The sequence below is a fragment of the Varroa destructor genome, unplaced genomic scaffold (genome assembly GCF_002443255.2).
Source record: "Varroa destructor unplaced genomic scaffold, Vdes_3.0 BEIS01000003.1, whole genome shotgun sequence".
NCBI classification, from domain to species: domain Eukaryota; kingdom Metazoa; phylum Arthropoda; class Arachnida; order Mesostigmata; family Varroidae; genus Varroa; species Varroa destructor.
This window is the reverse complement of record NW_019211456.1, coordinates 30,031,083-30,054,361: the sequence shown is the minus strand read 5'-3', so window position 1 is coordinate 30,054,361 and position 23,279 is coordinate 30,031,083. Positions and strand designations below refer to the sequence as shown.

General features: G+C 40.4%; 1 long non-coding RNA gene across 1 annotated transcript; it reads right to left on the bottom strand.

Moving 5' to 3' along the window:
• Positions 1 to 4,407: 4,407 nt before the first annotated feature.
• On the bottom strand, positions 4,408 to 7,447 carry LOC147756794 (uncharacterized). The gene is made up of 2 exons (XR_015323815.1): positions 5,186 to 7,447; positions 4,408 to 4,937 (listed from the first exon to the last, which is right to left on the bottom strand). It is a non-coding gene; the product is annotated as an uncharacterized LOC147756794 (long non-coding RNA).
• Between the last annotated feature and the right edge of the window lie 15,832 nt (positions 7,448 to 23,279).

Here is a 23,279-nt window from a genome sequence, read left to right as displayed (position 1 = left end):
CGCTTTACGTACCTATGCGATTATACCAGCAGCCGACGAAAGTATAAAAGTAACTGGGGATCCAATTCGGGTTAACTATGGCCAAGTAAAATGTAGATAATCGACTATTTGCACACGCTTTACCCTTAGCTATTTCCGTGAAAATCAATTAAAATATTTTTTTCTTTTTACTTTTCCCCGATACCGCCACCAGTGTTAGGCATTGTGAGTGTAGCGGTCTTTAAAACGGCCTTGTTACATACAATAATGCTAATACCAATAATAATAAGGACACAGTTTCATATTTGCTATTTACATCGGTGCGCGCTAAGGTCTCTTGCTTTTGTTCCCACTCTTTGGTGCCTTAGCATGGCAATAACATGTGTATAGGAGGGACGAAATTAAATGAATACGATCTAAATTAGATCTGTAGAGCCTATGAGACCATCAGGAGGCTTGTAGGATTTGTAGATCCACATACTACAAGCTTATATTTTACTCATTTTCCCTGCGGATCCTTTATGGGCATGAACTCGATGGATTTACGCGTGCGTATATATATATATATATATATATATATATGACTTGTGTAAATTTTGTACATATTGCGCAAATGCGTCGCTGTTTATTATTTCAGGGACGCTACGGCAAATGATTTGTATTACAATAGCTTTGAATAGCGTTGACTCGTGGTTAGGCTTGTGTCGTATTTAAAGGATTCATTCTGTGGTATACGGCGTCTTTTTCGTGGATATTTTCATACATAAGTAGATCAGAACACGGAATTATGTTTATGGTCGACAAAAGAATATGCTCGGAAAGATGACTGCTTTCAAAACCGAGGACATCTCCCACGGTCACGCACTCTATTCGGACAGGCCAACATCTTAGCAAAAGGGCTAACTCAGGGGATCCCATTGGGTCAAATATGCAGAAAGTTAAGTTTCTAGGAAACGATACGATCGTGCAAATACCCCAAATTGAGCATATAGATCAACTATATGATGACAATAGAGAAAAACTCCTTTTTTTCTCCTGAGACGAGGAATCCTATTCGAGATTCAGACGTTCGAGAGCGCTGTAGCTGACCAGAGCATCGAACGACCTTGCATGACACCCGCATTGTCTGATATGCTTTTCTTCTATAACGCACAAAAGCAAGAAACACGGCGTCTAACCTCTACCTTCGTTCCTTTTCTCCTGCTTCGGCCGAAGCTTCAACATTTTCATCAGGCCTTGTCATTGTCCTCAGCATTTTTGGCAGTTTCAGTGTATGCATCAATGAAGAGAAAATTTATTTTTCCATCTTGTGGGATACGTCCGTTTACTCCCTCTGTTTAGACGTAGAGGAAGGTGGCACTATGTGCTTTGTGGTTTTGTGGAATTCTACACGAAAGAGACTCCAGCTGTTCACAACAAGAAACAATCATTTATCGAAAAATTACGCTGACCGCTGTTCATCTTAGTAAACGAATCGAACACATAATAATAGTCGTCCATTAGTTACGGTCGTGTGGATATCGAAGACATAACATAGTGTGTAACACGGCGCAGCCTAGATGTTTCTTCGGCAACCTACAATGTTCGGAGCTAAAATTTCACTTGCTCTGCGGTCTTGCTCGTGCACGCCGTTGAGCGTTTGAATCACCCATAGCCTCCTGTTGGTCTTCAGGTTATTATTTTAATCAATTTTTATATCTAGACAATATTACTTGTTGTAGAAACGATGCAATATAATTTTTTTATTTCGTCGAGACACAATCATTTCTCTTAGAAATAGTCGGAGAACCATTATTTCGGCATGGTCCATTGTGTTGTGGCTGCAACACTTTAGCAATTTTCGGCAATCAGGACCTTCGTTATTTTCGCTTTTGCCAAGACATGTTTCTCTGCTCATCAACTGGTCGGCGCCACTTTCAGCTTTTCGTTTGGGACAGGTAAATCGCTGATTGATGGGGTATGCAATCGACCCCTTCAATGCAACTACGGATTGGCCGAGTTGTATTGCCCTAGTTATTCAAATGCCTTTCCCTACGCTATCGATGCTTTCATCATGCCATTTGATGTAATATTGATGGGGTTACGTCTAGAAGTGAGCGATTCAAATGGCAATAAGCAGAGAAGGCGATTCTGTTCCTCGAATCCCGACCACACCTAACAGGAACAGAAATACAACGGAGGGAAAAGACGAAACCTTTGTACTAGCGCCATAATAACAATAAATTTAGCCTTTGAGCCGGGCCTTGAAAAAGTACATACTCTAGTCTAAATTGCGGCTAGTTAATGAATTAAGGCTCTGCATATTCGACAGATTTTGCAGGTTATCAATGGCAATGAATATCAAAGAAGAAACCGTCAGGTTCGTGTTAGGAACTTTCTTTGAGGTATCAGCTAACCCACCAGTAAAGACAATATATAAATATATACAATGCATCATTGCAACTATCACAGAAAATGGGCAGCGTCGTCTAATGTGCCGATCTACTATATGATATAATCCTAACTTTATAGAAAACATTTTCTTACCCAGAATACTGCTTTTTCCCTATTATCACGTACACGAGCTGTCAAAATCGGACCGTCTACGTTTCGCAAAGTTGTAACTAACGATTTCTGCTACACGAATATATAGTACAATGGCCACGTTTACCTGTATATCAGCGAGATGATCAGACATTCGACAGCTGTTCCTTCCTTTGGTAAGGACCGCAGAAAGGCTATTTCTATGTGTGTTTGTGTGTATAATATAGGGGGTGTGGACAAGGCGTGACGAGGGCCCATAAGCGTCGTCCAGCAACATGGACATGAGTTCAGTTAGAGTAATGATGCCACCCCGATGCCTATCTCGGTCGCAGTAGCTATAATTGAGTAGCCCTCTGCCCATAACTAGTACTAGCACGAAGCCTGTAATACTTGTCCTACAATTTCGTCACGGCGCTAGGAACGATGGTCTAGGCTGCACTCTTAGTAGTTACCGTTGGTGATATATTATATGTACAATAATATGAGAAAAGTAGGTCGGAACGGACAGGAGCTGGCAAGTTCGTCCTTGTCAGAATATTTTCTAGGTACACATGCAAAATTGCAATATAGTAACTTAACAAATAATTATGAGAATTCAAAAAGACAAATACGCTGCGTATTTGTCCCCTTATGGCAACAACCCAAAGACTGTTAGTGAAATTCAACCGCGGAAGAGAGAATCCATATAATTATGGTAAATGTTCATATCTGCGAATTATCTAGTACCCTAGCGAGCAACGATATAGAAAATATGTCTTGTGACTAAACCCATATGATTTGCGAATATCAGGGAACTCAGGCTTGAGCAAGCATTATGTAGTTACTGCTACGAGAATATTGAAGAATATACAAAGAAGAAGAGAATATACAAAATGAATATTGAAAAAGCTCGCGCTACGCTGGCATTAAACTTGAACAAAATTATTGAGCTTATATTGAAAGGCGAATCTGCGGCAACCTTTATGTGACCTTAAATGACGATTATACGTAATTTAGGTCGTAAAAAAAATGATTTTAGACAGTTAGGCAGAAGTTTATCTAACAACACTATTTTCGCATGACATTTGTGACGGCTCTATAATAACTACGTACAGTTTGGTGGGACGCTTCTATAACGAGTTTACAAATTATATCATAAACAGCGTATACTATACGTATAATTTATGAAAGAGGTGCCAGTACATTGTCAAAAGGAAACTATCTAGCTCATCATGTTCGTGATTCATGAGGAAGCCGGTTCATGCCAACCGAAGCAGGATAAGCGAAGGCAACATTAACAACATTGTGGAGTATCGAGCGTTTTTTACTTATCTATTCGATTATTACATTATAAAAAGCTTACCTAGATCTTTTGGCTAGTAAATAGCTTAAACCCCTAAAATTATAACAGTCCGTCCTTGACAGCCTTTAGCATAAACTTCGAGATATATTTGAAGCGGGTACATCTCGAAATCCGCTGGAAGCAGTAGTTCCCACAAAACATAAGCTGAGCTGTACACTTCCTCAACAGTTTCAACGTGGTTTAGCTGCTCGCGTGATTCGATGTCGTAGGACACGAACAAGGACAAGAGAGATATTAAAAAATATAAAACTATCGTTCGTCGTTATATGCAATAAAGCACTGTGTACTCACTTACGTGAGTGTCTAAAGGTGAAAGAAAACTAATTCACAGTAAAAGCCATATACGATCTGGCGAAACACTCAACAGAAGCCGGAATGGGGTGTGTAGCCTAGGAGAGGTAATGACTAACAGATCATGAATTCACTTTTGGGGTAGTTACGTAGCAAGCGCTCTTTTATGTTTATTTCCACTTAATAGATACTATGAGAAATAAATAACTATGTGGTGTATATGGCTGAATTTACTTTTAGAATTAGTCCATTGAAAGATTTGACTTCGTATGTTGAGATATTAAGTTCCGTCTTTATTGTTTTCGAACTGCCAATTTAAAGAAAAGCCGGTTTCGTCTACTAGTCCAATTGTATATATATATATATATATATATACCTTAAACTACATTTGTTCGATACCTTAAACGCGTCTTCGTAGGTACATCGTTGATTCGCGCAGTTAATAGGCACTTATATCTGATACTGACATATAGCTGATGATCATCTGGATACTATGGCCCCTGTGCAAGGCTCGGTTCGTCGAATCATGCTTTAATGTCACATAGAAACGCTCATAAAACTGAAAGATTCTCCAAACAATTTCCCTTGCACACCTCTGTTCTGATCGATATAGAGTTACCGCGTCGCCCCTCAGCTTCGCTTCTGCGAGACCTTCTTAGCCCGTCCTGCAACCTCTGGCTAATAACATCGCTAGTCCTATTACAACTTATAGGGGACTGTTGAATTATCGCCTAGCGCAGTACCCGTTCTACGGGCTGATATAATAGCATTCGTGATAGCAGTAACTACAGTATCAGAAAATCTGTAAAAGAAGATGATTAATCAGTCTATTATTATATAAAGCTAAGATGGAGCGCGCACGAGCGTGTTCGTGAGGTATTCGTGGCTGTCTCAGGAAAAAAAAGTCTATCGTGAGAGGCAAACTGAAACAAAGAAATTACGACAAGAATAATAATAGCCTGATCGTTTTGCTGTGGCAGTGATCTGTAGACCGGCATATATGCTACGGATCTCAAAACACACGTTCAGGCGACATAAACATAAACTCACAGTATGATGAAACAGAGGAAGATGACAAACGAGCTCAGCAATGCTATAGTAGCTCCTGACGTGGCTGTACATCTAGAAGAGATTGTCAGAGCATGCATTAAGTAGTTGAGTATAGAATAAAGATATTTCTTCTTCATTACAGAATCTAGTTTTATCAAAATGTTAAAACAACATAATTAGTAGATGCACTTAATTAGTTAAGAATCTTTTTATGCTATATTCTCAATCGCCGTTTTTATGTCTCGAAACCGTTGTTTAGGGATATGTTAAACATCACACTAGCGAGGCTCAACACGAACAATTGATAGTAGAGAAAAAAAAAGAATTATAACGTTACACACCGCTTTTTTGCTACCCCAATACTTTTTGAAGTAACAAAGGGCGCCTACATTCCGGTTCAAACCGAAATCACCCTTATGTACCTTCAGTTTGAAGATAAAGACATTAATAATGTCGCGGGAACCAATCAACTTTCCTTATGACAATTCAACAATGCAATACCACATTGTTATTCGAAACTAGATCTCGGTTTTACTAGGATTAAGAGAACAAAACGACACCCTCAAGAATATACGTAGAAGAAGGGATGTCTTGCCTGTCGATCTGTGCTTTACTATAGTTTACAGTTAGGTGCTAACATAAGCCTAATATAATTTCGAAATATTACAGAGAAAACAAGTGGCGTTACATCTACTTGCTTCCCTTAAGCTTATTTTTTGCCTATACCAACATGCGAGAAGAGGTTGGAGCTAACCTCCCCCCACATAACAGTTCCACCTACTACGCTTAATTATAACGGTGATCTTTGCCATGAATCACTGCACAGGGTCCCAAACGATGTCCGTGTGTAGGATCACGTTTTTTGGAAATAAACTACACAAATGGTCAGCCAAGCTTGACGACGATGCAATGAATGGCATCTCTAGATTCCTACTCTATAGTCCTCGATAGATGGCAGACCCTGCAATGTTTTATTAGACGGACACAAGCCGATTTTTCGACAAACAGGCTTATTTTTTCTTTTTTCCACACCATATAAATAGTGTAAATGCAACTTTTCTCAAACCTTTTACGATATTTGCCAGAGCACTGGCATTGCAACTTGTATAACACATTCTTGTGCTGCAGCGAGCGTATCTGTCTGTGGCGTGCAATTTTACATAGGGTTACAGCATTAACCGGGATAGCAATAGCTGGACGCATGCAGTGTGTGCTCCATCTCTACAATGAAAACATAAAAGTAGTGACAGTAGCAGCCGTACGTATTCTTGAGGCGGTGATTGACCTATAGGTTGTTTCTTTTCTTCACAGATAGTGCAGCAACGGCAATCTCAACGTAGCTGGCATACATACGAGGGCAAATTTGACTCTATGTTATTGGCCGTCAGTCTGTCCTTAACCCCCTTCCCTTTTTCTCATCCTTCACTTAATTCTCTTTCTCTTTAGTTTCTTTTCTACTGACGAGGAACACGGGACAGCAAGCTTATATCCTAAGAATTTTTGTGGTTTCTTCAGCACCATCAGCGTTCAGGTTAGAACTCAAGTAACGGAATGATGCACGAGCCCCTAATCCTCCACGATCGACAGAGCCGGTGTAGACGACGCCGAAGTCGCCACTAACCACCTATACAAGCACTAACGCTACCACTGCCATTTGGGCCCGTGAGAGACCGAGCGGTTTGGACAACTTAATGAGCCCCGAGTACTAGGATGTGAATTTGAGGTCACCTCGTGGTTTTCGCCAGCCCAGACACTGACGTCAGGCTCAAACTACTGTAACGACCACAACACCTCCGTATCTATTGCAGTAGAAGGTTGCTGATACATTATAGCATTAATCAGGATCAGGCAAATTCATGACCCAACATCGAGGTTCCAAGCGATGTCACGCCTAATCTTCTACTATGGCGACCTTGCTACGGACTATCCACACCGTGGGGTAACAATAAATAACGACTATGCGCTTCGATGTAGCCCTCTTGCCAAACCCACTATAGGAAAAGGCATAGCAAATATATTGACAAGCCTCACTGCCACATATACCTTATTATAGAAGAAGGGTGTTTAGCACGATATGTTTGTGCAGTATCTGGTATTGAGACTCTGTCCGTATCTGTTGATTATGCAGTAGGAAATTGAACACAGAAGCCAAAATACGGGAATTTCCAGCAATTTGAAATACGTGTAAGTACTAATAATATCGAAAGAAGTTGTTTGAGTGGCCAGAGGAAGTTGCAGACAGTAAGGAGCGCAAAGCGTTAATAACTGGTAATAACGCAAAAAAGACTTCAAGTGAGTATCAACAATATGATAAAGGAAGATCGTTAAGGCTATTATATACGGGTGTAGCCTATACATATGTAACTTGAAGTAAATGTGTTTTTATTATTTAGAGTACACGGTTTTTCATCTCAGTGGACTTAATTAGCTTCCGCACAAGATTGCTCCTAGTGTACTTTCCGCGGGCACTTTCGATCGAACTCACTGTTCTGCCATTATTTAGGTCGTTATTTCGGATGGTTAGAAAAGGACCTATTATAGAACGCTAATTCTCGAACGTTCAAAAGTCGGCTGTAGCGTACAAGTTATTTATTAGTAATGGCATAGTCGACTTCGCGGAATCATCATTTAGTAGGTGTTTTTCTTCACAATCGTACTTTTAAACCAGTGAACGGCATGAGGCTGTGTTCAACATTTTCAGGGACCAATTTCACTACTTACAATTTTTTTTTAAGAGTTTTTCAATTTTATCGGCATCATATCGCCATTGAAAGCGTCAAAAGTGTACAAGTTATTTTAGAACGCGTTACTATTTCGAAAGATTCATTCTAAAAATCATTATAACCATTGCGCTATATTTAGATTTTCTAAGGTCTGCCGCTTTTTTTTTAAGAGCACAGATATTACTGATAGAACAAAATAAAATCTCAATGTCCTTGTATCTATATGATCATCCGGAAAGATCGGGTAATTGTGAAACCTGTTATTCAGTACCTTTTTTTTTCTCTTATCTGAAGACATATGAAATAAAGTTTATCGTCTTAACAAAATAGACCCATTAAGGAAGCGACCCATACCTGACACATGCACATGAGACGGTTATTATGAGAACGGTTAATATGTTAAAAGTTAGAATTTTTCGGCCTTTCGTTAGTAACGATATTTTTTTTTTGTCGATAAGCTAGAAGCAGAAAAGCATTGTCGTACGCTGTAATTGAAAGGATAATAGCTTATATGCTAAGGATTTCAGTAATCTTGATCTTGTGGTATTCTAATAAAAAGTACATATGAAGGTATCTGTAGCTGAGTGCAGTAGTTCTCCGAAGTTAGGGTCCTATGAACAAGCGATCCCGAATCATCATGTCGATAGCGATTAACACTACTTGAAAAATAGTTGATATTTCCCAGTTTCGGAAGAACAGTGTGGCTCATGCAGCCGGTGGTCCTTCTCTTAAGTCGCATCCATCAAATGGGGAGGTCAAACATATTGATCTTGGGATACATCCGAACTACGTGTATGGACCATGTGTTTAGGGCGTATAGAAACACGATGCCTAATAGGTGATAACGCCTTAAGACCCGGTAAATGTTCAGCCAACAAGGTAGACCGCTGTTCTATGGTATCCAAAGCATACTTTGACAGCGTAGACGTCATCTTATTGCTACGTATATTTGGCACTGATTAGGCTACGAAAGATCTGATAGCTTAGCCAATTTTTCTCACACAGAATTAATCCGATGTTTTAACTCAATGAAGGTAAGCGTATGGCCAGCCTATTTGCGTAAGCTTGACACTGTCAAACCGATCGAGAAGGGTGGTTCCGGATGTAGGAATGATGAGGCGGTGACACTTCGAATGGAAACCTCATTAAGCTTCAAATTTTCGTTCTCATAGAATAGCGTCAAATGATCGACACGATTGAAATGGTGGCTGTTTGAAGAGGGCAAATACTTTTATTGCTATTAGTATATAGATGCGTGCGTCTACGTTTTCAAAATTTAATTATTTGGACTTTTTTTTTTGTGTAAAAGTCATGTGTAAGAAAGGTTTACATAAAAGAAAAATACAAAACAATTAAAATAATCCGCAAATGGGAAACGCCAGCATTTACCTTTCTTTACATCTTCTTAATTTAGAAAGTCACTTGTTCCGTAAACGACATGTATCGGTACAAAGGAATGACAAAAAGGCCGAGAAGTGATAAGGGACTGGTGCTGCGGTTTATAACAGTACTGGTAGGCCAATGTTGGCCTGGCTTATTAGGCTGCTTTCGACGTAGAGTTGTCGCCTATATAGGCGACGAACCGCGTCTGCATACGTAAATCCACATAAAGCTGTGCATAACTAGTTTCAAAAAAAGTAGAAACCTTAGCTAAACTCATCTGTCAAATAAAGTATTCATATCATTTACTATACATACCGTTCTGATGATAGAGATAGAAATAAAAAATACGTTGTCTTCATGAGACTACAGTGATGACTTTCTCTTCACGTACCTGTGAAGCTAGTTCATCATAAACGGGTATGCATATTTACTTACGCTGCTATTATACCAGCACAAAGCATATATGTATATACACATATATATTCAACTGAACTATCGTATATCCAGCGCAATTAAAATTAAATACTACTTTGAGCTGTTTGGGAGTTTGCAACAACCTTTACATTTATACATAGAACATGTACAAAATGATAGTAAGATCGACCTCGTGGCATTTGTAACTTTACTTTTCGATAGAAACCGTTATCTCTAAATAACATTTCCTAAAAACACGTATAAGTTTAGTTAAATCTATCTTTACCGCAAATTGTTTATCTTAGCGACTTTCAACAATGTGATAAAATCATGATAACAGAACTCCACAAAAAATCTTCTCGAGCATCCCATATGGAAATATAATGCCTGTGAATGCAGATACAAAACAAGTGGGCTATCGAAAATAACCAACGTCTGAACCCCTAAAACGTAAATGATAAAAACCTAATGAACGTATTGAACAAGAACACTCAAGAAGCCACCAGCCAAGCAAAATAATAATCAGTACTGGTAGAGGTGCTCATAAATGCAAATGCAGACCCGCCACATGAAAGCATTTCTAATATGCTCTACCCTGTGGAAAAGAACCTCCGTCGCGTCGTCTGGCGGGTCGTTAAATTAAACCTGTCAGATCGTTACCAGCGCTATGTTGTGCGTTCTTTTAATTTTCGGTTTCCAAGGGACTCAAGCCTTTGCCTTGGAGCAACAAGAGCAGCCGAGCTCAATTTTGGCCGGATGACCCGGAAGAGTTTAGGCTAGAGCAGGTTTTCTTTTTTGAGCTTCTCTGTCTACATGATCCCTTTGCTATTATACATCGAATGTTTTAGTTCCAGACCTGTTGAACTGATTAGAGTATTTTGATGATTTTAGATAGTAATTAGATTAGGTAGATGGGCAATGATCTCAGACAGTCTGATACTGAACAAAAATCTTTTCGACTGCCGCTCAGTCAGCCGCCACCGTTCTGACCTATACCGTAGCTGTCGTCACCATGCCTTCTGCTGTTATTGCTACCGTCATTCGAACGTAGACATATTGGAGTAGCAATAAATCATCTCGGATAGAAGTGACCATTACATGGGTCAACGACCACACAAAGTTCGAGCTTCACCACTGTAACAGTCATTTGGAAGATTTCGTGTTGTTCGGACGAATTGGGTCTCTGGATGGATAAGTACCTTTTGTTTCAGACTATCGTTTAAGAAGTAAATAGTCCAATGGTTAGGGGGCGTCGCGCATCGCTGAACAGATATTTGAATGTTGCACGCAAATGACATGCAGTACATCTGACCTGCTTCGTAGACCCACACATGGCTACCTTAGAGCATTCTAGTATTCGAGTTATCGAGAACTGACTGGCTTGACGGCTATAAATTTAAAAATCTAGCATTTTACTGGGTTCCACCGTCTTAAGCAAAAATGCTATCTTCTTAAGAAGTAAAATTATTTTACACGGATATAATTGTATTTATAAGTTTACTACAATAGAGCTGAATAGCCAGAAGCTGAAGGAACTACGTTGATTAACATCTCTTCATCTCGCTATGATTCAAACGTACCATTCTGCCGTTCCACACGAATGTAATTGAGACAGGAGCCCTCAAACAAAACAGTATTAGACTAAATGGCCATATTGGAGACGAAAATCAAGGCAGCTCCCCGCTTCGCTCGTGGCTTCCGTCAAAGTTTTTTAGCTGCTATAAACGTTTTATAAATATATGGTAACGCGAATATTTGATACGTGACATGGCCAGCTTGGCTGGCTAATGCGACTTCCTCCATAATTTGCCCTTGGAAACCTACCAGCTATTGCTCGTACAGGTCTTATAGATTAAGAAAAGTAAGCGGAAAAAGTTAGAGAGAAGAGCTGCTAATACGGTCATCCTGTGGCGCGATAATGGCTTGTTGAAAAAACCTTAGATCATTCCAACGAGACGGCAGGTACTCGTGAAAGTCCATCCTGCCCACTTGAAGAAAAAGAGGAAAAGCAGATTTGCTTTAACACTCAGCCATGTAATAATGCCTTGTTTTCGGCAATCTGGACTGAATGTAGTAAACCTGATCATAAACTTGCGCTTTAACTTTTACGGGTACGACATACGAGTCCTATTTGTTTCAAAGACAGGAGCTTTGTCCCCTTTAAAGCCTGTAGCAAAATGGCGCTCATTTCAGACAGAGGTAGTTATGGTAGGCACGCTGGTCAGATGATCGAATTTTAAGACGACCATTTGAAAACATTTCCAAGCCCCAGCTATGTAAAAGCTCGCAGTTGTGAGCCTGGGGCTTCATCTAGTTTGCAATAGTAACACAGACATGTCGATCCAATCGAGGTCCACAGTTTCAGAAGGAGTGAGAGTTCCCGTGTATCAGCGAATAACGGCGAGAAAAGCCGACCAACGTTTTGACTCAGCATGTAACGCGTACTGTAAATATTCTGCGGGATCTTCTCTGATTTTATCAGTTCCTTGCTAAGAAGAACTATGGTCAATGATTTCGTATTGTGTGGGAATTTAACAAAGTTTCTTGTTTTGATCGTGCAGCCCTCCTTGCTTCGATTAATAGTTTAATACGTATCAGTTTATATCCCTTCTCTATGTCAGTAATTCGCATTGAGAATTCTTTTCGCACAGGAAATAAACCCACAGTTTTTCTATTGGTTTATTTCCTGCGCGTAAAAAAAACTGAACGTACCAATTTGTTTGTTTTGATATCTGCAGCTCGCCAGGCTCCAGGAGCCTTGCTAAAACTAGCCCGCCATATACTGCGACATTTTGTGTGCCGGCAACTTTTATGGCTTATTATTTCAATAAGGTGATAGCAAATGTGTTATTTGACACATAAGATAAAGTTTAGGAAAAAGTTGACTATGTTGAAGTAGAGCATACTTTTCCCTACCTTGGAATAATGTAGCATGTGTTGAAATATGCATTAAAACATTCAAATAATCGAGCACCTGATCTAGTAGTAATAGTGCTCGTATGTATCTACGAGTGTATAACACTGTTTTTATTAAAATTTTTATTACTATATCATTTGCAGCATTAGGCAGATGTTAGGAATACAAATAAACGAAACGAGACAAGGATGAAATCTAAGGTAGCATTAAGTTAACATATTCTTACATATATAACTTACAGGAAGCTATCGGAGCAGTTGATTCAATTAAAATCTGCCTTTTGTCAAGCACAATTTTGTTACCTGGTTAACTTGTCAAATAAAAGAGAGAACATCTTAACTTAGTTACATGCTTCGCTTTTCTAAATGTCGTATTATTATACTATCGTTTGTATAATATGAATTTTAATCGAGCTATAGAAGTTACTAATGCACAGTTATTATATACGAGGCCTATGCAACCCTGAGCCGTTATTATGTGTCAGTCGGATGGATTACCGTGAATGGGACGTTCGCCATTTGAAAGGGTACTTGTTTGGATAAAAAATACAGCACAGAAGGCGTTCTTAAAATTGAAGTTGGTTTATCTGAGCTAAATTTTGTTGTTTGTTTGTTTGTTCTCAACTAACCATTCCCTTCCTGTCCCTTATACCGTTATTTTTGTGATTATGTTATTTTACAACAAGCGTTTATGCACAGAATGCAGCTGACATTCAAGACTTTTAGATTATCTACAACAAAGGCATCAATATTGGTACCAATGACGGTTCTTGCAAAGGACAACCTTTTAAAAAAGCATATTCCGCTGAGAGGCGCTTAGATAGCGTGATGACCATATTGAGACTTCAGGTGCGCATCAGCTCATCAGAAGTCGGCTGGGCTAACTTATCATCTAGGCAGGATTGCTTACAAAGCTGAACTACCTTTTAGGTTTTTCCTGCAACTCTACAACGCCTTGTTTAGTCGATTGCTGTAGACAGTGCGACGAAAGAGAAGGGGCTGTGAAGCATACTGGCCAACTCGGAAGTAGAGTTTACATGCTTTGTTGCAAGGCGCCACTCCAATGTAATGATAATCGTATGAAACCGGAACTCGCTCCTCTGTGACCTTTTCCAGGGAGGACATTTTTCTAGCTCACTTATATGTAATCCGTGCCAATTCATCAGAACTTTTTCGAGGAAAACTTGGTAGTGCTTCTGAGAAGAACGCTCCTGGAATCATGTTAAGACGAAAAAGCCGTCGGATTATAAGGCTTACTAGCTGCTAGTGCCATACGTTGTTGTTGGTGGACTCAAAATTTGTTCAATTAGCATCATCTGCCACGCGCTATCGATCGCTAAAAACGGGTCCTCGTTTAACGCTCGTATAAACAATAGCAGTCGATTTTACCGCGCGGCACAGAACGCCAGCAGCGCCCATCTGTGGGCGAACCCGGTTGCCTTGCTTCGGAAATAGTCTTAGTTATTGCAGGGTCCAACGTCACAAGGATACAGTCAAAATGGAACTGTGCCATTTCATGCTCATATCGTGTTTACAATTGCATCAGGCCCGTCCGGTATAAATTCAATGAGAGTTCCTTTAATGTGGCCTGGTGGCACGATAAACCACTAATTTAGAACGTTGTTCAACGACCTCCACCAAAAATAATTACATCTACCGGGGTCAAGAAAATTTTATAAGGCTTTGCAAACGTATCTAACGATCACTCGGTGTACAGAACTGTGAGGCCGCTGTCGTGGATCCTTCAGCGCAATTCGCTCTTTAGCGTAAAATGAACTACATCAAGCTCCGATGTAGTGGTCCAAGGAGTGCGCTATTGCCTTTTAACGACAAAGAACAGGCCCATCGTGGCTTGTAAAGGCAGTTCAAAGATCTGAACTGGCTTTCCAATTCGATCGCTCACAAGCATTTTGGAAATCTTTATGAAACACGAAAGTCTGCTTGTGAGGACTTGCTGTTCGCGATAGCACTAGTTGGAAGGGCGACTACTTCAAAAACAGTTCTTCAAAAGACCGTTATCACAGCTCTACTTCTTCGGCCATTGCAGTCCTATAACAAAGCCGACTCCATCGCAAGGATAAAGAGACAGATCGCTGCCATTCTTCTAGAGCAACATGTTCCCCCTTTATTCAACAATGAGCCCGTCAAACGATGGCGCACTTCAATTCAACGACCCAGCAACGAGAGACTCAGCTGACGGCAACGATTCCACTACATCTATTATATCTCAAGTAGCTATATCAGTGATGGCTATTCCCAAAAATAACGGCGACATTATTAACTGCACACATGCATTACTATGTCACAATTCTCCTTGGTTCTATAAGTGAGACCTACGAGCTGATATATACAGGGAATATCCTTATTCTCGCAGAATTGACACTCTGCCTTCAGAGTATTACTTTTATGCCATGAAAAGTCTCGGAGAACATCAGTTGTCAATGCAATGCAGTTTAGCCCGAAATCGCACGAAACATATAGAGTATTACTACCATTCATTGCGTTTATGATACCTTAGGAAATAATCTGAATTTCAGAAACGCACTTAGGGCCTCCTTTACTCCTTTAGAGTGGTAATTAATAAGACAAGTAGTTGTCGTCTTCTATATTACGGCTCTCTCAGGAGTCGGGAGGACTTCTATAATGCCTAGTTAGTCTACGAAACGCGGCCGTTCGTCTGGCGTGTAGTTAAATGAGACGTCCATTTTTCTGGCGACGAGTAAGCCTGTCGAACTTGTCATATTGTCGATCAGTACTTCCATCTCACTGAACTAAGCCAGCGTGTATATAGGACATCTTTCGTCTATCTATTCGGATACGATTCTCACTGGTGGTTGTCTGTCACTCGAGGCCAAGGCTTTATCTGCATATCCGCTCATCTGGATCTGTGTGTTTTTTTCGAAATATTCTAATTTTCTACATCTATAAAATGTTTCCCATGCACTTTTGCATGTCATAATATAAATATGCTTATCGATTACGGTGTATATCTATGCGCCTTCTGCTTGGCCTTTTCGGCAGTACCACGATCAGATTATGGCAATAAGGCAACAACTATAAAGACAAAAAAAGTTATTTTTTGGACATTCTATCCTTGTTCGGTAAAATGTTTTTCAAGTCAGTCAAAGATACACACATAAATCAGTTTCTTTTTTTAGTTAATACAGGTCAAATGGAACAAATTAGCCCAACAGCAATCGTTGGAATGGCCTTACTAATAGAAGTTATTATATAGTACTAGCAGTAGCCGAACGGTAACGGCTGGTGACTTTATGTAAGGTTTCGTTAATGCACACTCTGTCCAGCTCTGCTAATGAGCCTGTAACAAATGGAAGGCTACAAGATTTTATCTCATATACTTATATACGTATATATAAGTCTATCATTAGTCCGACGATGCACTCCTCTCTTGCACCTTGATTTGCTCAGTTTTTGCGCTGTTGATTGCATGGTGCGCGTATAGCGTTATCAGTTAGTAGATTATTATCACCAGTGTGGGTTAGATGCAATATACAAAATAAATTTGCCCTAAGCTTTTTTTATATCAAGTAGAATAAGTATGTCGCATAAATGAAAAAAAAAAAGCTGTAAAAAACTATTCTAAAATTTATTTGACTCCTTATTCCTAATTTTTGTACGAAACAAGCCGTTTTTCCCTAAACTGTCTACCGAGCACTGGCATGGTGGAAGGGTCCGTGGACCTATACTGCAGCGTACATGTCATACACAATCTTGTGTATAACACATACACAGCGACACATACATATCCATGTATTGCATATATATTCTTTTGCGTATGTTCTGTTTCTAGGCCTACTGAGATTTATGCTCAGCCGCTAAAATTCCCAAGGGATTTTTTAAACAATATGGTTAAAGTGGTTGACCTAGGGCGGATGGCAGCTCGGTGAATATGACGGGGAATCTAGCTTTTCCATTTGCTTACCCCTATTTTATATAGGTCACCCATGTTGAGCTGCAGCTAAAATCCGTTAACTGTGGGGGCACTCACCCACTTTGAAGCTCGCTGGCTCGTCTGCTTCGCCCTTGTGCACCTCGCCCATGTACATTGTTCGTCCAACAGCAGCATCGACTGCAGATCATCTTATAGGTTCCTGATTCTCGCCTCGTCCATTGCATTTCTAAGACATTGTTAGATCTACTACGCAACGGCCTTTCTGTAAATGGTCGCTTCTCCGTACTGGCTATCTACTCCCAGCCACCCTCAAAGCGCTCTTCTCTCGATAACAACATGAAGGTCATTCAATTTGCATTTAAATTGCGCAGTATTACAGCGTTGTCGTCTACGTACCTCCTGCCACCAAACAAACGGATAATACGAAAAGACCTATCTGTGCCTAACTTTCGACGCATAGCGCTCAGTAATTCTGGCTTGTTATCTAGCTGGCCTAACAAAAGGGAGCTCAGGCTAAACGCCTGTCCGCCTCCGTCAGCTGAAATGGTTGCGATAGACGGCCGCAATGCCCTTGCAAATCTAGCACCACGGCTAACCGCGTACGTTTTACTACTTGTTTGCAACGTGATGTATCTCTTCTGGGACTCACGGGACAAGGCTGGCGGCGGAGGAAAGGAAATTTAGGGAGTCAAAGGAACAGGGGTAGCAATAACCCCCTCGGAAGGCCGTAGGAGATACTCGCAAATGCCGAAGAGAGCGGAATACAAAATAGTAGCGGCGGCAGCGGCAGCAGCAGCAACAGCAGTTCATGGATGAGAGCTGCTGTTGCCTCCGTTGTTTCCAATAATGCTAAACAGGCAGTCGCTCCTTCAGTGGTCGCAACCAGCGCTGCTCTACTATTGTTTTGATAGGTCACGTGAAGGCCTAAATACGATGCGTGAGACGCCTGGGGCAGAAAAGACAGCGACACGGTGACGTGATGCTCAAAAATACGATACGAGACAAAATACCTTCTTTATGAATGTCGAGTTAGCAATAGAAAAGGGGCGGAGCTAATAGACTATAAAGTGTTGTTTATGATTATCGCTAGACGACTCAACCTCAATAAATCAATGATCTGAAATTAATACGGTAAGTGAATAATAATAAAATGGCTATTCCGTAAAATGCAGTTATATGTATATCGAATAGGAATAACATAGTAATAAAGTGGTTTTATAACGTCCGAAAGGAGCCTGTTCGGGAACAGTGTTTGATTTATGCGAGGCCACGTAAGCTTTAATGACCGCTTTTCTTATGATTGCTACCCAGTATATACTGAATATGGTAGATATGTCTAGCTGCCATAAGGAGGCCGCCAAGAATGGTGAAAACAAAGTTCCCATCATGATAAACTTGTTTTTTCCACTCTTTTTCCTTTCCACTTAATTTCTCAACTCAATGGCTGTACTCTTTCGTTACCTTGCGTTACTAAATACAAATGCGCCAGATGTTTGAGTCAATCTGACAATAGAAGAATACGTTGATCATGATCGTCTGAACCGGTTAGAAAGGGGCGATGTTCAATCTCAAAATTCTCTTAACATACATAATCAACTAACAAATTGCTAGTATGTTCCCGTAACCCATGCCTGCTCCCGTACGAACTACATTACTAAAGGATAGAGTAGTTGGATTTCGTGTGACTTATACCCTTCAGCTGTCCCGGCCTCTCTAATTTCGAGATGTTTCCTCGATGTTCAATCGAACAAAAGTCACCGATGCAGATCTGCCAATCATAAGTTCGTACTCGACAGCGCACATACGACCACAGGTATTTCGAAATCGACAAAAAAAGAGCATAAAAAAAATTAGCCTTATATTCGCTAACACACATAGAGCTGCATTGTATATAGTTAGTTAACTTAGAAAACAGCAAAAAGCTGAAATTTGATTTTTACCTTTGCTGTAGGACAAGGGCAGAGGACCTACTAAAACAGCGGTCTCATACCGAATAAACCGTTTCGTAGCCTCGAAAGCAGTAGCGATTAAACTATGTAGCGTCCCTTAATAGGCGAGATAGTCATTTCGTGTAAGTGGCTATGCGTAAAAAAGTATATGAACCCGTCAAGAAGTTTCTGCGGCCGACTTATCTCATATTCACAGCAGTTCGATACGTAATGATGCTACAGACCTGCAGTGAAGGGCACGCGTGAAGTAAGGCAGTGCTTAAGGCTGGGCAGATTATCCGGACGCCAATAGCAGACACAGTTTACGTGTAAGAGAAAGCGATGACATGAGACATACTTGCTCAGGATTGGACAATGAATTAAGGATCAGCTAGAAACCTACTACTGAGATTTATCCAATTTTTAGCATGTGTTATCGTATGAAACGTACGAGTTAATGAATCGATATCGTACCGATGAAGAGCTCTCCCAAACAATCTACCGCCGCGAACAAACCCACCAGGGCATCAAAAGATATTTCTACTGTATCTTATAATGCATACCCTTCGTATTTTTAGTGTTTGAGTGATTTAGTAATTACACTATTGCCATAGCTGGGGCAAAATATTAAGTTACGATTAGACCGTAACACGCCTTGATATGACAACTTATCGACTAATACCTTTGTCCACATAAAACGAATAATAACTTCAAATTTTTTTTGCTCATGAGATAAAAACTACGGCAGGTCAAAAAAAACTAAAGCCACCAAAAGAGCTGTTAAACTAAGCAAAAGGTCGTCATGGAAGATCTGGAGTAGACATCGATACAAGCAAAAGATAGGATCATCGATTTCGATTAGCTAAACAAGGTGACAGTATATTTCTACATTAGACGATTGCAAGCTATTTTCAACCTTCCGGATGTTTCACATTCATCCTTACGACCGAAACAGTTTGCTAGGCTTTAACTAATTAAGCCTACTTTAGAAATGGCTACCTAATCTCTGTCGTCGAAAGGAGATTGACGGCTCGGTTCGTTTTAACCATGGGCTATGCTTGCCATTCCGATTGGGTCAATTACCATATGTACTATATTGTTAACTCTTAATAATATACGATTTATATTTATCTATATCCGAATGTTCGCAGATCAGGTTTGAAGCATTAACTGAAAGCTTACAGAAAGCTATAATTAATTCATTCGCAATTGGAATCCTAATATGGAAGCAATCAGCTGTGCAGATTATGTGATGGATAAGTGACTGCTAACTTTCGTAGGCAAGTCGGTTCGATTTTGTAAGGCAAACGGTAAAACGCTTCAAGCTTTCTACCGTGCCAACAGTCGGTAGAACAATTGAGCCTCCCCTCGATGTATGTTTGTGACAAAAAAACAAAGATGGATAAATGTTAACTTTAAGTTCAATTTGATGTAAAACATTCCACAACGTAACGACGAATCCTACATTGTTTTTTTTACATAATTAATAAATCCTACATAATTTTAGTAATGGGCATCGATAATGAACGCCTTAATTGTTGCGCTATGTTTCGTTAGTGAAATAAAAACTTCAAGTTTATCATAAAAGTCCTTGCACTGAAGTCATTCAACAGATACAGCATTGTTTTGCAGGGAGACGTTAGGTATATGTTCGATTATCTATAGGTAATGCCGCTTACCTCTTCTACCTTTTTATTTGCTGATAGAGACGATGTTAAATAACGCCAAAATAACATTCGTTACTTTACGAGGTATGCAGTGACCACTTCGTTAGGGGGTGTGCACTCATTTAACAATATCTTATTTGAAAAGGGTCCTAAGGAGATCGTCGACAAGTTCGAAAGGCTCAGTCGAACACTCGAACAGAATATGTGTATGTGGCTTTTTTTTTTAATGTACAAGTTGTTTCTTTCTCTGTCGTGGCGATAGCGCCGCCGCCCGGCGACACCGTCGTCAAAAAGCATTTTCGACTACGGTTGAAGGAAAAGCATGTGCTGAAGCTAGTCCTCTATAGTCTCGCCCCCTGGCTGCAATTAAGTCTGGCAGTGAATCATCTCCAACACATCAGGGTATTTGTCCCATACATGAAGCACTATATTCCTGAGTCGGAAAATGTTCATAATCTTCCTGTTCGGTCTTGACTCGGCCTTTGACGTAATGCCATACGTTTTCGACCACATCTAAACCCGCTGAACTTCTAGGCCGTCTGAAAGACAAACAATTTCCCACCCTGCAGCCTTCCAGTCTTGGAACGATTTAGATCATCTGGAACGCATATACTTTAGAGCTTAGCTGAAGCTTTTTGTCCGCTTCACGAGAGCTGAAACCACTCGTTTCGATTCGACGTTGGAGGACTCCTCTAGGCACAGTAATTGCGCGCTCTGTCACCCTCTAATGCACCTATAAAATCATTACAGATCGGTTCTTTTATAGCCTGCTTAGAATAATCCTACCTCCGTTTTTGCGTGGTGGATCGTTTGCGAACTTTGTTTCCTAATAACAAAGGCATCTCGTTCTTCACCTTTTAGGATATAATGTCGGCTTCAATACTTCGACCTACTTAGCCAATTCTGTGCGCAGCTGTTTTTCTTTTTCCTCTAAGTTTAGCCATTAGAATCCAATACTCTTCGGTAAGATATTTTCGATTACGACTGCATATACAGATACGGAAGTTCGAAGATCATTGAAATTTGTGGTCACAGCAACATCGTCGTCATCGAATAGTTGACAGTAGCGATAGTTGCTATGCTATAGCTCTCTTCATGAACGTAAAATGATGATAGTAAATACCTAAGTTGCGCATGGTGGTTCCAACTGTCGAGCCCCAGTTTTGGTACACCCCAGGGTTTGGGTACACGCAGACAGATTTGATCAACAGATGGAATTGACGAAGTTCAACAATGTGTGAGTTTTCTAATACAAGAATAATTTGCCAGTGATTATATACCTAAAAGGTTACCGAACTCTACTACAGAGCCGCCAAATGACTTTGTGCGGCTAGCTCCGAAAGTAAGCCTGAGTAAGGCTTTTACACAGGCGCAATTCAGTAGTTATAGGACACTACAGCGGTTGAAGAAATACAATGGTATTGTGGTCAATAAAAAAGAAGAGATGATAGATTTTGGAAGCTGCTTTTTGACGAAGAATACGATCAAGGAAACTGCTTGCAGCTCTGTAGCCAAGAAACGAACGGACGATTGCGTGGGTATGACTGCGTGTCTGTTCGTCTAGTTTGTCGTCGGTGTATTCTAGTATAACGTGGACGAAGCTGGCGGGTACGCTGCTAAGAAGTATTCCATCAGAAGCGCCCAACAGAAGCCGAAGTAGAGATGGTGCCTGCTGCCGCAGCAGTAGCGTTTTTCTAGGAAGCATCGCCACCTCGAGCCTGACATTGGCTTTAAAAAGCCCTTAAAGATAGATCAGACGAGAAAAATCGACGAACAAATGCTACGTCGTGTAGTTCAGGGTCAGCATGCCATATTTGTACTGGTAGTAATGAGTGAAGATTAGAAAATATTTCCGCCAGCGTTCCGTGCGCTGTTCTGCTTGAATAATCCAGAGTTCTTGGCTTCTTCGTCGCTTCATCTTCTGCTACTACTTAAAATTTATATCGAAATTCAAAGATGGAGGTCAATTTCATTTCAAAACAGCAGGATTAAAGCAAACGTTAAGTGTTGTATAGCGATGGCTTAATTACAGTGGGAGCACAGAGTACAGAGTCACGGAATCATAGGGTAACGGAACAATAAAATCTAAGTCACAAAGTTACTGAAGGAATGCGAAAGAATTTTTAAATTAAGCTCTTAGCTAGCGTACTAACGTAACGGAATTCGTCGAATATTGGTGCAGACTTATTTGAACAGTATTAGGATAGAATAGAATCGTATTGATAAAACCGATATGCCATAGCAAGGCTGCTTAGAATAACGTCGGTAATATAAACAGGTGACAAAACAGATGTAACGAGTTCAAAATTTGAGATCAGGCCGTATTCAGGTCTGCACTTGCTTGAAATGTAATTAAAAAAATAATAGTGTCGGATCGCGCCCAAAACGAATATTTGCTGGCGGTCGTGTGTGAGTGATAAGTTCATGCCCCTAGACGTTCGCACGTAAAAGTAAGCAGTTATTGTGTATCTGTGATTCTGTTCATTAACATCTGTACTCCTCAGTCAAAGAACTTACGTTGCAATGCAGGCATCTATATTTACTTATTTTTTTCGGAGCTAGGTACGTTTTCTCACATAGACACTCATGCCGTCATTCATTGTCGTTTCTATGGCGAGTTTCCTTACTTTGATCTGGGACACATGGTGTGGCAGAGATATGGTCGATAGCTCTCTCGGCTCACGTTTTCATAGAGAACTACATCGGTGAGAACCAGCTTAAGAAATACTAGAAGTACTTGTTTATCCCACGAACTGTGTAGCCTACTTAACCTTTCCTGTCATTTTAAGTAAAGCGTAAGGCCGGCCGATATGTCTTTTTGAGAATAGGCCACGCAAAGAGGGGACGCATCGTTGCTTGGCTTAGTCTAGTTGCTGTTGTGTACAACTACAGAAGACAAATCCCTTTTTAATGCTCACGCAGTTTGTCTGTTTGTATGAACGGGTGGGAGTACAGTGTATTACACGGCGGTGCACCACAGGCGTTCTGTCGAGGGGGCCAAATGGCCCAAAGAAAATGCCACTATGTGGTCCAGAACAGCCATAGGACAATATGTTTTTAGTCATGGGATCCCCTTGGATCTGAAAGCACCCCCGAAACTGTTAGACGCAAGATGTTGCCCAACGTTCCAAAGAGATCATCCAGCTACCA